At 34.4% G+C, this 12,536-nt stretch overlaps 1 protein-coding gene across 6 annotated transcripts in view; it reads right to left on the reverse strand.

The window, feature by feature from the left end:
* stac (C2 and C2B_Munc13-like domain-containing protein staccato) overlaps nt 1-12,536 on the reverse strand; it is a 335,805-nt gene that overhangs the window by 52,007 nt on the left and 271,262 nt on the right. The window lies entirely within an intron of this gene.

A 12,536-nucleotide genomic window follows, 5' to 3' on the forward strand; every position in this document is an offset into this window, starting at 1 on the left:
ATGCCTGAAGAAGCCTAGAGAGTGAATTGAGAAGTGTTGTACCTGTAACGGATTAAGCTAAGTAAATTGTGAACCTGAAGATATTACTAATGATTTTTCTTTCTTTCTTTTCTACTATAAACTAAAATATAATTAAGTCTTATTAAATATGGACAGAAATACTCATTGACAAATTTTGTCTGTCTGAATAATTCAAAATTATGCAACTAACAACAGCAATCTATTATTGAAATTATATATTGTGTGAAGATTATATACTGAATGTTGTTTACTTTGAAAATATCTGGTATACAATTTGTGTTCAAGCTATATCATTCTAGGTAAAGCTACGATGACTAAAGTGTAGAAGTGTAGTCTAATTCCAAAGGGAATGTGTTTTATTTATTTATTTTGTAATTACCTCCCCACACTGAAAGGGGAGTTCTGTTGTATGTATTACTTACTTGATGCCTAATAATAAAATTAATTCATTTATTAGTGTAACTATCATTACATGCATGGGCGGCGATTCGGGGGCAAAGGGGGGCAGTTGCCCCCCACTTCTTTTGAAATTACCCATTAGGTCTAATATATATAGTTTCATTTGGAAATATAAAATTTTGTAGGTATTATTGGTTCATAGAATAAAAATGGTGCCATAAAATATTTGTCGTTCTATGAGTACGTATTGGTTGTCCTCCCGTGGAATTAAGAAAGCTACAGGAATTGCGTTTGAACTGCCACTAAAAATAGCCCCAAAATTAACCTGTTGGAGCGCCACAATTCGAACGTACTTTCATTTCTTCTTGCAATTGATCGATATGTCAGTCAGCCACTCTGGAACTAATTGAGATAACATTTCGCAAGAAAAGAAGTCCTTCACAAGTTATTCTTTAATTGTACAAAAATCGACAGTTCCTAAAATGTATTTTCTTTCTAATAATAATATTTTGATTTGATTTTTTCAGTTTAACATCCTGTTCAGCAGCGAAGTTATATGAGACGTGGACTTAATGATTAACGTGGAATCCGAACCACGTGAGCTCCCCCCGGGAATCGAGCCCGGGTCTCCCACGTCTAAGGCGCGTACGCTAACCGCTTAGCCATGAAGGAGCTCAGTAAGGAATATTAATTTTGCAGTGTAATATACGAGTTTAGGGGTGTACATATACAGTTTTGTATATACAATTAAATTTAGTGAATTCACCATAATTCTAGGTTTTAGGATTATTTTGTATAACTGAAATGTGGAGTGACTAAGTATTGCTGAGTTTTGATATATTCCAAGAAAGTGAAAACTGTACTTAATGGCAGCGAACATATTTCGGGAAGCTGCAAAAGTATTTCTTTAAATGTCGTAAAATATACTTATAGTATTCACTGTCATTCTAAGAGTAATAATACACATAATAGCATTCGTGGAATTAAAAATATAAGTTGTTCATTAATTTCCAGTTTCAATATAACTTTTGCAAAACAAGCCTCACTATTCATTACTATGATTATTTGATTAATATTATCCTTTCTGTTTATTTGTTTTGCAAATTTGTTATTAAATAGGCCCCTAATCTGATCACACAATTTTCCAGACAGATATTCATGAGCAAGGAATCAAATCTCTTCTTACACCTTCGTTGTTTAAGAGTACAAAGGGCTAGTATCTACTTGCGTTGCTCTTGTCAATTTACTTAATAAAATATGAAACAAGATATACGATATAACTGAAAAAGACAGTATCCTAATAGCTATACAACCTTTCGTCAAACAAAGTGTTACAAGCAACCAGGAAAACTAACATTGATATTAAATATTCAGAATCATATCTTGCCCCCCCCCACTTTTAACGTCCAACCGCCGCCACTGAACATGCTTAATATAAATACCAAGTTCTGTCCTCAATTAACGATTTGAGGTAATACAAACTAAATTGGCGAATTTTAATGTTGTTTCCAGACGAGTCCTTTGACTTGTTTATATTGCATTAAGAGAAACACCTCGGGACGTATCAAGTGGGCGAAAGATTCTGAGAACTGGCTCCGGTCAAAATTAGTGTTGATCTAATTTTTTTCTCACTTCGTCACGATTTTCTGTTTTGAAATATATTTTTTCTCAAGTTCCAGTTTATTAGTGTTAGTAATACATTGCGTAGCTTGTTGGTAGACTTTCTAGTAGCTGGATAGCATGGAGAACCTTCCGTACCCAGGGATGTATCCAACTCTGTTCTCCTCCCTCGAATAGAGGATTTTCTTATACTCTTCTTCCCTCTTTTCTTCATAAGGGTAGCCCACAACATAACATCATATGAACATTTCAAGTTCTTAAAATCGGATTACTGGAATTGTTCTCATGCTATCCCTTAAAATTTTATTAACGTATGTACTTAAAACTAGCGTTAATAAATAAATGAGAAGACCTTTTCTTCTTTCTTTCCTTGTTACAACTTGAAAAATGTTACGTACCAGCTACATTACAAAGCCATTTATAGTATTCATGAAACTGCATTCTGCATATTAGATCTTCATATTTTAGCTAAAACTCAAGATTGTTCGAATTAATCCTATTTATATCATATCTAAACCCCGTGAAATATATTAAATAATATAAAAATTGTTTTATAAGCTCGCATGTAAGCAGGACGTGGGTTTAAAGCAAATTATTTTTTTTGTATCATATATAAGGATACATTAGTAGTTATGTAATTTTTTAGATATAGAGAAGATCTGACATCTTTCTTACTAAAATGATACGGATATTATAATACTGCCCATGTGTTTATCTCAGCAAAATTATTTCGAGAGCAGCTTCTGCTCTCAACCTGAGTCGCTCCACTGTGAAAATCGATTAATTCACTGAACTTTCATATACATTTATCCATAACTAACATTAAAAACTTAAATCACATGTTGACCAACTAACAATCCTAACACTAACATGTAGCGTAAAAATATTATAAAATCTAAACACACAAAACATATAATTTGTAGATTTTCAAGTGCCAAATTATCACTTCACAATATAATCCATGTGCATTTTACCAATTTATAACCCTATGATCAATTGCTCCACTATCTCGCCTCTGGGTATAATGTAAATTAATAAGTAAAGTTTACTAGAATTTTATTTGGGTCTTTCCGTTCTTACAAAAGGTTGACTGGGAAGTTTCTCACCTGACCAGAAGGAAGCATTTCTTATTCATGAAACTTTTGTATGTTATCCCTACGAGGTTATATGTTCTAATGTTGAAACATTTTTCTCTGTAGATAGAATCGTGAGCCAACATGAAGTAATCTGTAAATGAGCAGCACATGGCGCCGATCGTGCAGTGATTCGGTGTCTCTTCCTCAAAAGTTGGAGGAAAGATTCATAAGGAAATGCAGAACACCTTACAGGACAATGCCCCATTCTGTACAGTACTGAAGTTGTAAGTGAATGACGTTAAACGTAGATTACCAGTCTCTCAGTGATGAATCTCGAACCCCGAGCGGTCACGAAGTGCTTCCACCGATAACACGAAAGTGCAAGACATGATCATGTTGGATCGCTATTAACACAAACTATTTCAACACGTCTAGGTATTTCTCATTTCTCGCTATCATTTGGATATGCGGAAGATGGCTGAGCATCAGATTACATGGAACTTGACAGTTGACCAGAAGTAAGAACAAGTGCTGAAATTCGCAATGTATGCATGCAGATTAAGATTTTCTAAGCAAGTTTGTGATTTAGGATGAAACATATTTCGACCCACAGAGAAAACAGCACTCACGATACCGAAAATATTTCTCATCTCCGCCACGGAAGTTTCGTAGTCAACTTTCCACGGAGAAAGTGATTGTGACAATTTTTTGGATCCACAGCGAATTTCTGTCCACAGAATAGACCAGACTATTACTCAAATCTGTTGCTGCGCCTGCGACAGTAGATTCAGTTGAAGCATCAATTGGAATGCGGTGCTGTTTCTTTATGACAACGAACCGTGCCTCACTGGGTGCCAGACAGTCCAGCAACAGCATGTCTATGGTTTTAAATTGATCCAACACCCACTTATTCACTCAGCACCTCCAGATTATCATTTGCTTCCTGTAATTTGTTCCTTTCTTCAGTGGGTTAGAGAAGTTGGAGTATCCTGCAGAGGAAAAGTGCACTCAAGTACAAGGGGACTATGCAAAACGTATATAAAATTTCAGCTTGCTATCACGTTGCTTTCCCTGGAAGACCAGTAACTTTCCAGCTGATTTTTGTACATGATACAATTCCAATACATTCCTTCCAATATACGATGTAGTTATTTCTAACTTTCCTACTAACTCACTAGATGTTAGGAAAGACCTGAAGCCACAGAATCGATACAGACTTTTTATTCTGATGTCAATATTCCACTTGGTCATACCAATGTACGAGTTTTCACATTGACATATAGCTTCATATACTCTCACGTATACACTGTTCTTAGCAAAATCTATCGGCTTCATATACTGTTATATAGCTTCATATATAACAAAATGTTTATATAAAACAGATTTATACTTGCTTATAAACCACATTCTTTGTAATAAGAACTCTTGAAATGATTTCTCTGGATTAAACACACTGGCACTGTAAGATCAGTCGTATCGTTTGCAAGTTATTTTGGTCACAGCTCAAATTATTTCAAATTTAACACAACAGGTATGAGCACTGATTACCCTGATGAACCACTTCCCATATTCCTAATGGAAATTCAAATCGTTCCCACTATGCAAAGAAAGTGATTCGGTGACACTACAGGCTGGAGTTGTAACTAACTGCATCGTCTGCTACTGGCAGTATCTCAGTGTATCATTAACTAATTCTATCAGACTCACGCTCTAAATGATTTGATTCGTTCTTGCTTTTATCGTGGTACCCAACTTCCTTGAGTGTCGGCGCCACAGTCTCCACTCACGTAACTTAGTTTCAGTGGGAAAAGCAGCTGAAACCTCTTAAACTATATCCTTACTCTATGTGTATGAATGAATTTGTCGCATTTCATCTAGCTGCAACTTCATTTTCTTCAGGAATGAATCTATGAACATAACATGATAGACCTTAACAATGAACTCAATGAGAAATTGACGTAACGTGCCACTCAGTGAAGTTTAATTGGACGTGAGAAAATAAAAATTCAAATCTCGATCTTTCAATATTTACAGCAAATTCAATCGTAATTTGCACTTTGGAACAGGTCAAAATTAGTTAACACGAACATCTTGGTGTTTCATAGAACTAAATTTCAACTGGAAAGGATTAATATAGAGACGGACTAGTGCCTACTCAATACAATTCTGTTCTGTAATCTTAACCATTCAGATCGTGGGTAGTGTTCCTATTCTATTACCAGGGAAACTAAAATATTAAAACTAGAAAATACAAATCACAAGGATGAAGTACAAGCAAATATCGTGAATTATCAAGACACAAACAGTACATAAGTCTTTATTGTGATATAGAGTTCGTATCTCGAAGGATTCTCGATTTTTTATGTACTGCCACCTGCGAAAGCGAGTGTACACATGATGTATGTTTTTTGATAATCTTAGAAGTCTCAATTTTAATTCACTTACCTTTGACTTAGGGAGAACATAATAAAGTTCTCTGTATATCGATATATACAAAGAGTTAAAATATACAAGACTGGACAGTGATTTGAATCCGGTGTTAGGAATTAATATAATTAAGCGGGCTGAAAGTGCTTCCTTTTTCTGAGACTGAACCTTCGATTTAAAGTAGTGTGTAAATATTTGTTGCCTGGGTTTTAAAAGATTGTTGGAAGATGGCGACGGACGTCTTCACACCTGGAGCGTCATGCTCTTTCAATTGTGCAATTGTGATCTCGAACATAATTTTATTTTTTAGGCATAGTCTAGTGATTTTTTACAATCTTTATATATTATTACATCTTTTTTTATATGTCCTGCGCCTCTAACCCTCAAGTACTTTTACGAACAGGGTTAAAACAAATTACTTACAAGAGGCGAATTTGTCCATGTTGGAACGCGCCATTTTATACAAATCTACTTTTTCACAAATCATTTAAAAACAAATTTAGTGAAGCAGTCCACAGGGCTATAAGGCCGGGACTTTCTTTATAAATCTCCCGTAAGGGAGGTAACTAGAAGATTATTGTTTGTTAAATATAGTGTTCTTATTTTGCATATATTAGAGAAGTTTTGGGCTTTGCCTATTGACGAAAATAATAAGTTGATCAGTGTAATACAAAATATAAGTGTATTTAGGAGAGAATTAAGTAGCTCCAAGAGCAACTAATATTTTATATATTAGTATTCATACTATCTACCTTCAATTGAGTTGCGACTGAAGGCTTAGTAATTTGATACACAATAGTGTTTACAGTAAGTACATATAAACTACACCTGGGTTTCCCCGCTTACAATGCCAATGCGTTAACCACCATACCCTGTCCGTTCCCTGAACAACCATATTCTATCACTGTTGAAATCGATGCTCAACAACTCAGACAGCCCACGGACTATACAAAACTATTATGTGTTTGGACAACTCAGGGTCTACATGCAGAACACCTCTGATGGTTGAATTGTATATTACATGTCACAAATGGAGAGAATCACTGATTTCATATCACACTCATTTATCTGTATGTGCGAATTCAATGAGGGAGGCTATTCTTTCTTTTGTTGGTTACTACATTTTTTTTTCCTTATCGTTCTTTGTACACTTCCTGATAATCGTGCGCAAATTGTGCCGAAAATAATGATCTTCAGGTAGTAAGTTACTGGAGTTTTGCGGTATTATCCTCCCCTTGGCGTTTTATAGTTATCTCAATTAATGGTAAATCATAAAATTTACGGTTCTAGTCACTGAAGAAAATTCGCTGAGAAATACAGCATAAAGTTTAAGTAACCTTAGAAACAACAAAGATGGTTGGAAAAACAAAAAAAATCTTATTTGCAGAAGTGGCAAGAAATTGAGCACTGAGTTGAGCTTTCTCCAGTATCTGTGCTTTTTCATGAAAAAAATTTGAAGTAATGATGTTTATTTATTTATCTCAGTTAAATCTCGAAAGCTCTTTGTATTTGAATTCTGAGCGCATACTTGCACAATTAAAACACACTTCGCCTTACTTCAAACAGCAAAATAATTTATTATATAAGCATAGCTCCTTGATAAATTATTCCGTACTGTAGTTATTGGGACATAGCACGCGTTTTGCTTATAATAAGCTTTTTTTTTTTTTTTTAAACAGATCTTACAATTACGTTTCTATTATTTTTCCTCACTTCTTTAGTTTCCTTTAAAAATACTATAATTTTAGAAAAAAAAAAAAACTTTGAAGTTCAAAAAAGATACAACAATCAGCACTTAAATTTAAAGGATTTCCATATAATTGAACAAAATATTTTGATGAAGACTGCTTAAGTTCTTCTCCGAAGTCCCTCAAAATTCTTGATTTTTTTATCTTTCGTTTTAATAACTAGCAACTGCACTTAAAAAACAATTGATGAACCATAATACTGATAATATAGTATAAGGGAACTCTCATTTATAGGTCTTATTTGATAAATATTCACAATTTTGAACCGAGAACCATGTCGTTATATTCAAAGCTCGATAACCATACATAAACGAGATCAATTGGTTCGTAACAAAATTGAGATTGTGAAAACTTGACAAATTGCAAAGTTTCCCATTTGGCTAGGAAAAAAGGAGAATAAACTTTGTCCACAAAAACAATACCGAGGTTCTAGTACACGAGGCTCTGAAGAATATAAAGAATTTGAGAACCGAGTTCAGTCATGAAAGTGGCAAAAATACATTGATTTCCTATATTTTCACATTTCTTGTCCCCTTCCCCTGTAACTTCAAACCAACAACCGATCTTGCTTTTTCATAGTAATTTTCGTACTTAGCACCCCTAAAATTATTCAAAATTGGTTGCTTTGCCCCAGTTATAAAACATCTGTTAAACAGTGCATGAAAAATCAACGTATTTTCCCGATTTCATGACTGAAATGCCAATATGTTCATAAATTCCATGAATTTGTGTAGCTGCATATATTAGGATACTCATACTGATTTTATGCACAAAGTTCATACCACTTTTTTCGAAGGAAAATTTTACGTAACTGGGGTGAAAAAAAGTACGTCAAAACGCATATGAATTCTTATACCTTCCGTAAATTTTTCTCATTATCTTTAGAATAAAGTGGCATTAACTTTGTGCATAAAAGGCAGTATAAATATCCTAGTATACGTGGTTTTGGCTAATGTATGGAATTTGTAAATATGAGTGTGTTCCAGCATTGAAATCGCAAAAATTGTCAAATTTCGTCATAGGTTAAGAAACCTACTCCCCGCTAGCGTAAATTTTACCATCTCCCTTCGAGTAAAGTGGTATAAAGTTATGCACAAAAAAAGCACATAGATCCTTAGTATATATGGCAATAAAAAATGTAAACATAATGAGACTGTCGTCATGAAAATCGCAAAAATAGACCTACTCAAATTTCCCATCATTCTCTGGTCTCTTCTTTTTCCTTCTAACTTCAATACAAGAATCAGTTTTTTTTTTTTTTTTTTTTTCATTTCCGTGCTTAATACCTTAAAATTATCTAAAAATCTTCTTGTGTCTTGTGTGATGAACTGAACATACATAATAAATCAAGCTTCTTCCATAAGCAAGCACAAGAACAAAAGACCATACAAATATGCCTATATTATATGTCGTTTTGCGAAAAGCGTCCTCTCATTCCATACGAACTCGTATTCCATCTTCAGGATTCATCACTTGACTCAGTATAAATTACATTCATTTAAATTTTATGACCTTAATTTAAGGTCTCACAGTTATGGTCTTTAGGCTAAAGATGATGATTATTGTGAAAGAATCGGAACAATGAGACTGGAAGAAAATGGGCGAGCCCCGCAAAACTTAGATACAGATATCAAATTGTCTGGGTACTTACAGATGTACGAAATTTTTGCTGACGGATGTTATAGGATGGATTTATATATCGAAGTAAATTAATAAGCTACCTCTATATCTCATATCGAGTTAGCTAATCCGTGTGTATCGGAGTAACAAAATTTCAACGCGAGCCAAGGTACAGAGGCAAGTTATTAAATTCACGTTATGAACCTTTACTATGTAACTAATCAACTTTACGGTTTTTTTCACACCGTACTGACGAAGATGGCAGCCAACAATCGAAACTGTATTCGATTTTTCTTTATTTAAGGATGCTTCAGATGAGTAATTTTAATGCATCTTTACCCTAAAGCACAATGATCAAGACTTCGAACAGCGGCCTTGCTTACTATATTCTTTTATGTTACTCACATGATTTCACTCTCTCTCTCTCTCTCTCTCTCTCTAGTGCCTACACTTTCCAGTAAGACACGAACCCTATCTTGTGAAAAAGTTACAAACAGAACATGAGCTTTAACTTCCATAATGGGGAGCAAAAAAGCGCTCCGAGATTACGCTGAAAAGTGGACAGCGTTTACAGACACATTCACTAAAAGATTGCGTCTTTACACGCACTTTCCGAGGACAAAGTAATTTGTATTAAGTGCATTTATATATGCCCCCCCCGATTCAGATTCATCTACGCAATAATTTAAAGACATCAAATGTCAAATTTTGCAAACTCATACACAACATTCACTTAAAACCAGCCTAAAATATTAATTTCTTGAGAAATTCCAGGAGTTTAATTTCCTTCATCTCTCAAAAACTTAGATGCAAAAAATACATCAATGAATTCACAAATGTGCCACCTCACATGACGTCTTCTGATGAAAAGTACTCAGTCTTAAAGTTTATACACAAGTTTGCATCTACCGGTACAGTCAGCAGAAAAAAAAAAAAAAAAAACTACAACATGAACATGTACGTTTATTGTGGAACGACCAAGTCTTTTGTTCCAAAATAAATGTGCAGGGGAGGACGCCGAGGTTTCTCCTGGCGTGATTCGTGCCACTTAGACGTTATGTTGATTCCCTGCGCTGTTAGGCGTAGTTTCACAATAGAATTACATGCTCATGTTGCAGGTTTTTTGCTGCGGATTGTACATAGTATAGAAATGCACGACCGGACAGAATACCAAACTCGGGTCTCCGGTTTACCGTGGGTTCTGTTAACTACTATGCTACACGGGCTACTCCTAGAAACTCCAAAAACGTGTACTTCATAATTATACTACGATAATACTAAACATGAAACAAAGTAATTTCGTCAGTAAGTGCATTACTTGCTAAAAGATGTGCTGAACATATTTCTTACAACATACATAGCCATGTTTAAGATTCCTCCCATCGGATTCGCCTTTACTTACAAGTCAGTCGAAAGGAAAGTGTCTAATATTGAATGTCTTTCAAGGTATTAAGTGATAATTTCTGGAAACAGTACATTTATAACCACGTTTGTGGTAAACCCCTGAACTTAATCCATTTGCAAAAGATTTGCACGGGGGACAGAAAGATATAATTAGTAAAAGAATTGTAACTTTTGAACAATTATTTGTAGCATTGTCCTTAACCCACTACTTTAGTTGGAATGGACACATAAAAAGCAAAGGGATTAACAGAGAATTTATAGAAAGGAACACATTTCCGAATGTGATTGTAAAATTTTGCAAAATACATTTCCGTAAACTCATTATGTGAGCAGCATTTCCCATTGATGTTATTATCAAACAAAAAAACTACCGAATTAATTTTTATAGCTTTACACATTTCCTTTCTCTTTATAGGCTTTATTGTTTCACTTACTAACGGATGAGGAAAGTAACTTGTTAGTTCCACTTTTAACCCAAGTGTAAGGTTTCAAAGCGTACTATTTTGGTTCCATAAAATACATCTAAGTAAAAAAGCATTAGCAGATGTGTTTCACTCATGCAAATTACTTCCCTTACTTCCCCTATCTTCGACCCATTTGCTATTTCCATCTTTAAATAAAAATTACATTTCCATGGGGTTCAGTCGAGCAGACGGTTCTACCAAATTGAAAATTTATAGGTAAAATATGATTTGAAACATTTCTTGTGAAGGAATTAAGAGTGTGAATATAAGTAATTACTGTCAGTGCACAGCATACTGAAATGAATTTTGAGTGACAGTGAAAGTACTGTATATGTAAGAGTGCTCTTCCACTATCCTCGTTTATGCGTATAACCCACAGTCGCTAACGCGCCTGCTCCCTACGGAAGCATCCCCTTCACTACCGCTTGTGCCTCCCTGGTGCGCTTCTACTTTAATTCGGGTAGCATTAGTGCCTTTTACTGGCCGCCTAGCACAAGTTGGTTCATGTTAACCCTCCTGAAGTCAATCTGCAAGTAGTAATGGAGCATCTCATTTAGTGCATGTTCTGCTACAAAAACACAAGCAGTAAGCTGAAAATAAAAGAAATGTGTCAAAATTTGGTAGAACCGTCTGCTCGAGTCATGTCATTCTATCTTCCATTGTAATATTTATAAGCGAACGTAAAATGTAAGTAATTTTAAGTTCCAAACCTTTAGAACCAACCGAAAATAATGTCGAAGTACCAGCGGAAATACGTCACGTTTGGTCCATCCCATATTTCGTGAATGTATACCATATTATATTATTTACTGACTCCAATAGATGATTAGGTTGAAATTTAATTCTTAGATAGCTATATGTCATAGAGAACACAAAGTAAACAATCTCATATATAATTTATCAAATTTATATAAATTTTTCCAAAATTCATTATACATAAAATTCAACGATTAATGTAACAAAATACAGTATCTTACGCATCAATTTCAGTAATATACCAACAAAATAGTAACAAAATATATCCCAGTAAGGATTCTATTTCACACAAGACTAGATCATGTCCACTCAAGAACAAAATCCCACTTTTTTCTTTCGCTTATCTTTTTATATTTCATATATGTAGCTCTTGTTATACCGCTGCACGACCAGAGTTTTAACGTCTTTAATCGGTTTCTAAGCTGAAATATTCCTTTCACAAATTCTTCCGTGATACTATTACAATTTTCTAGTTCCATGTGCGTCAAATTTGGAAATTTGTGTACGTTCAAAACTTCCTTAACAAGGTCATCAGTAAGATTATTTGAGTCTTTAATATAAATATGTTCCAGCGCAGGAGAAGACAACAAGTATTTAAGATGCTCTTTCGGAACATCTGCAGTGCTTTGTGATTTGCAAACAACGCGGAGTCCTTTGAGTTTCTGGAATAAGCACGGATTAACCTGATTCTTCATCTTAGATTTTTGTTCCAAATTAAACCAACTAGTAGTATACGAACCATTAAATATCAGTTCAAAACGTTCTAGATTCAAACAACTCTCCCCTATAACTTTAACATTAATATCACACATTTCAGCGAGTTGCAAATGAACTAAATTATCACCATGTTTAACAAGTAATGGATATATACCTGCACTAAATAAATCCGGTAGTATACTTTTTGACGTATCACATATAATACGAAAAGATTCCACTTTTTGAATTTTTTCTAGAGGTAACAAACCAACAGGTGGCATTTTACAATACTCTAATATGAAAAC

This window comes from Thermobia domestica, chromosome 1, assembly GCF_964235325.1.
Source record: "Thermobia domestica chromosome 1, izTheDome1.hap1.1, whole genome shotgun sequence".
Classification (NCBI taxonomy): domain Eukaryota; kingdom Metazoa; phylum Arthropoda; class Insecta; order Zygentoma; family Lepismatidae; genus Thermobia; species Thermobia domestica.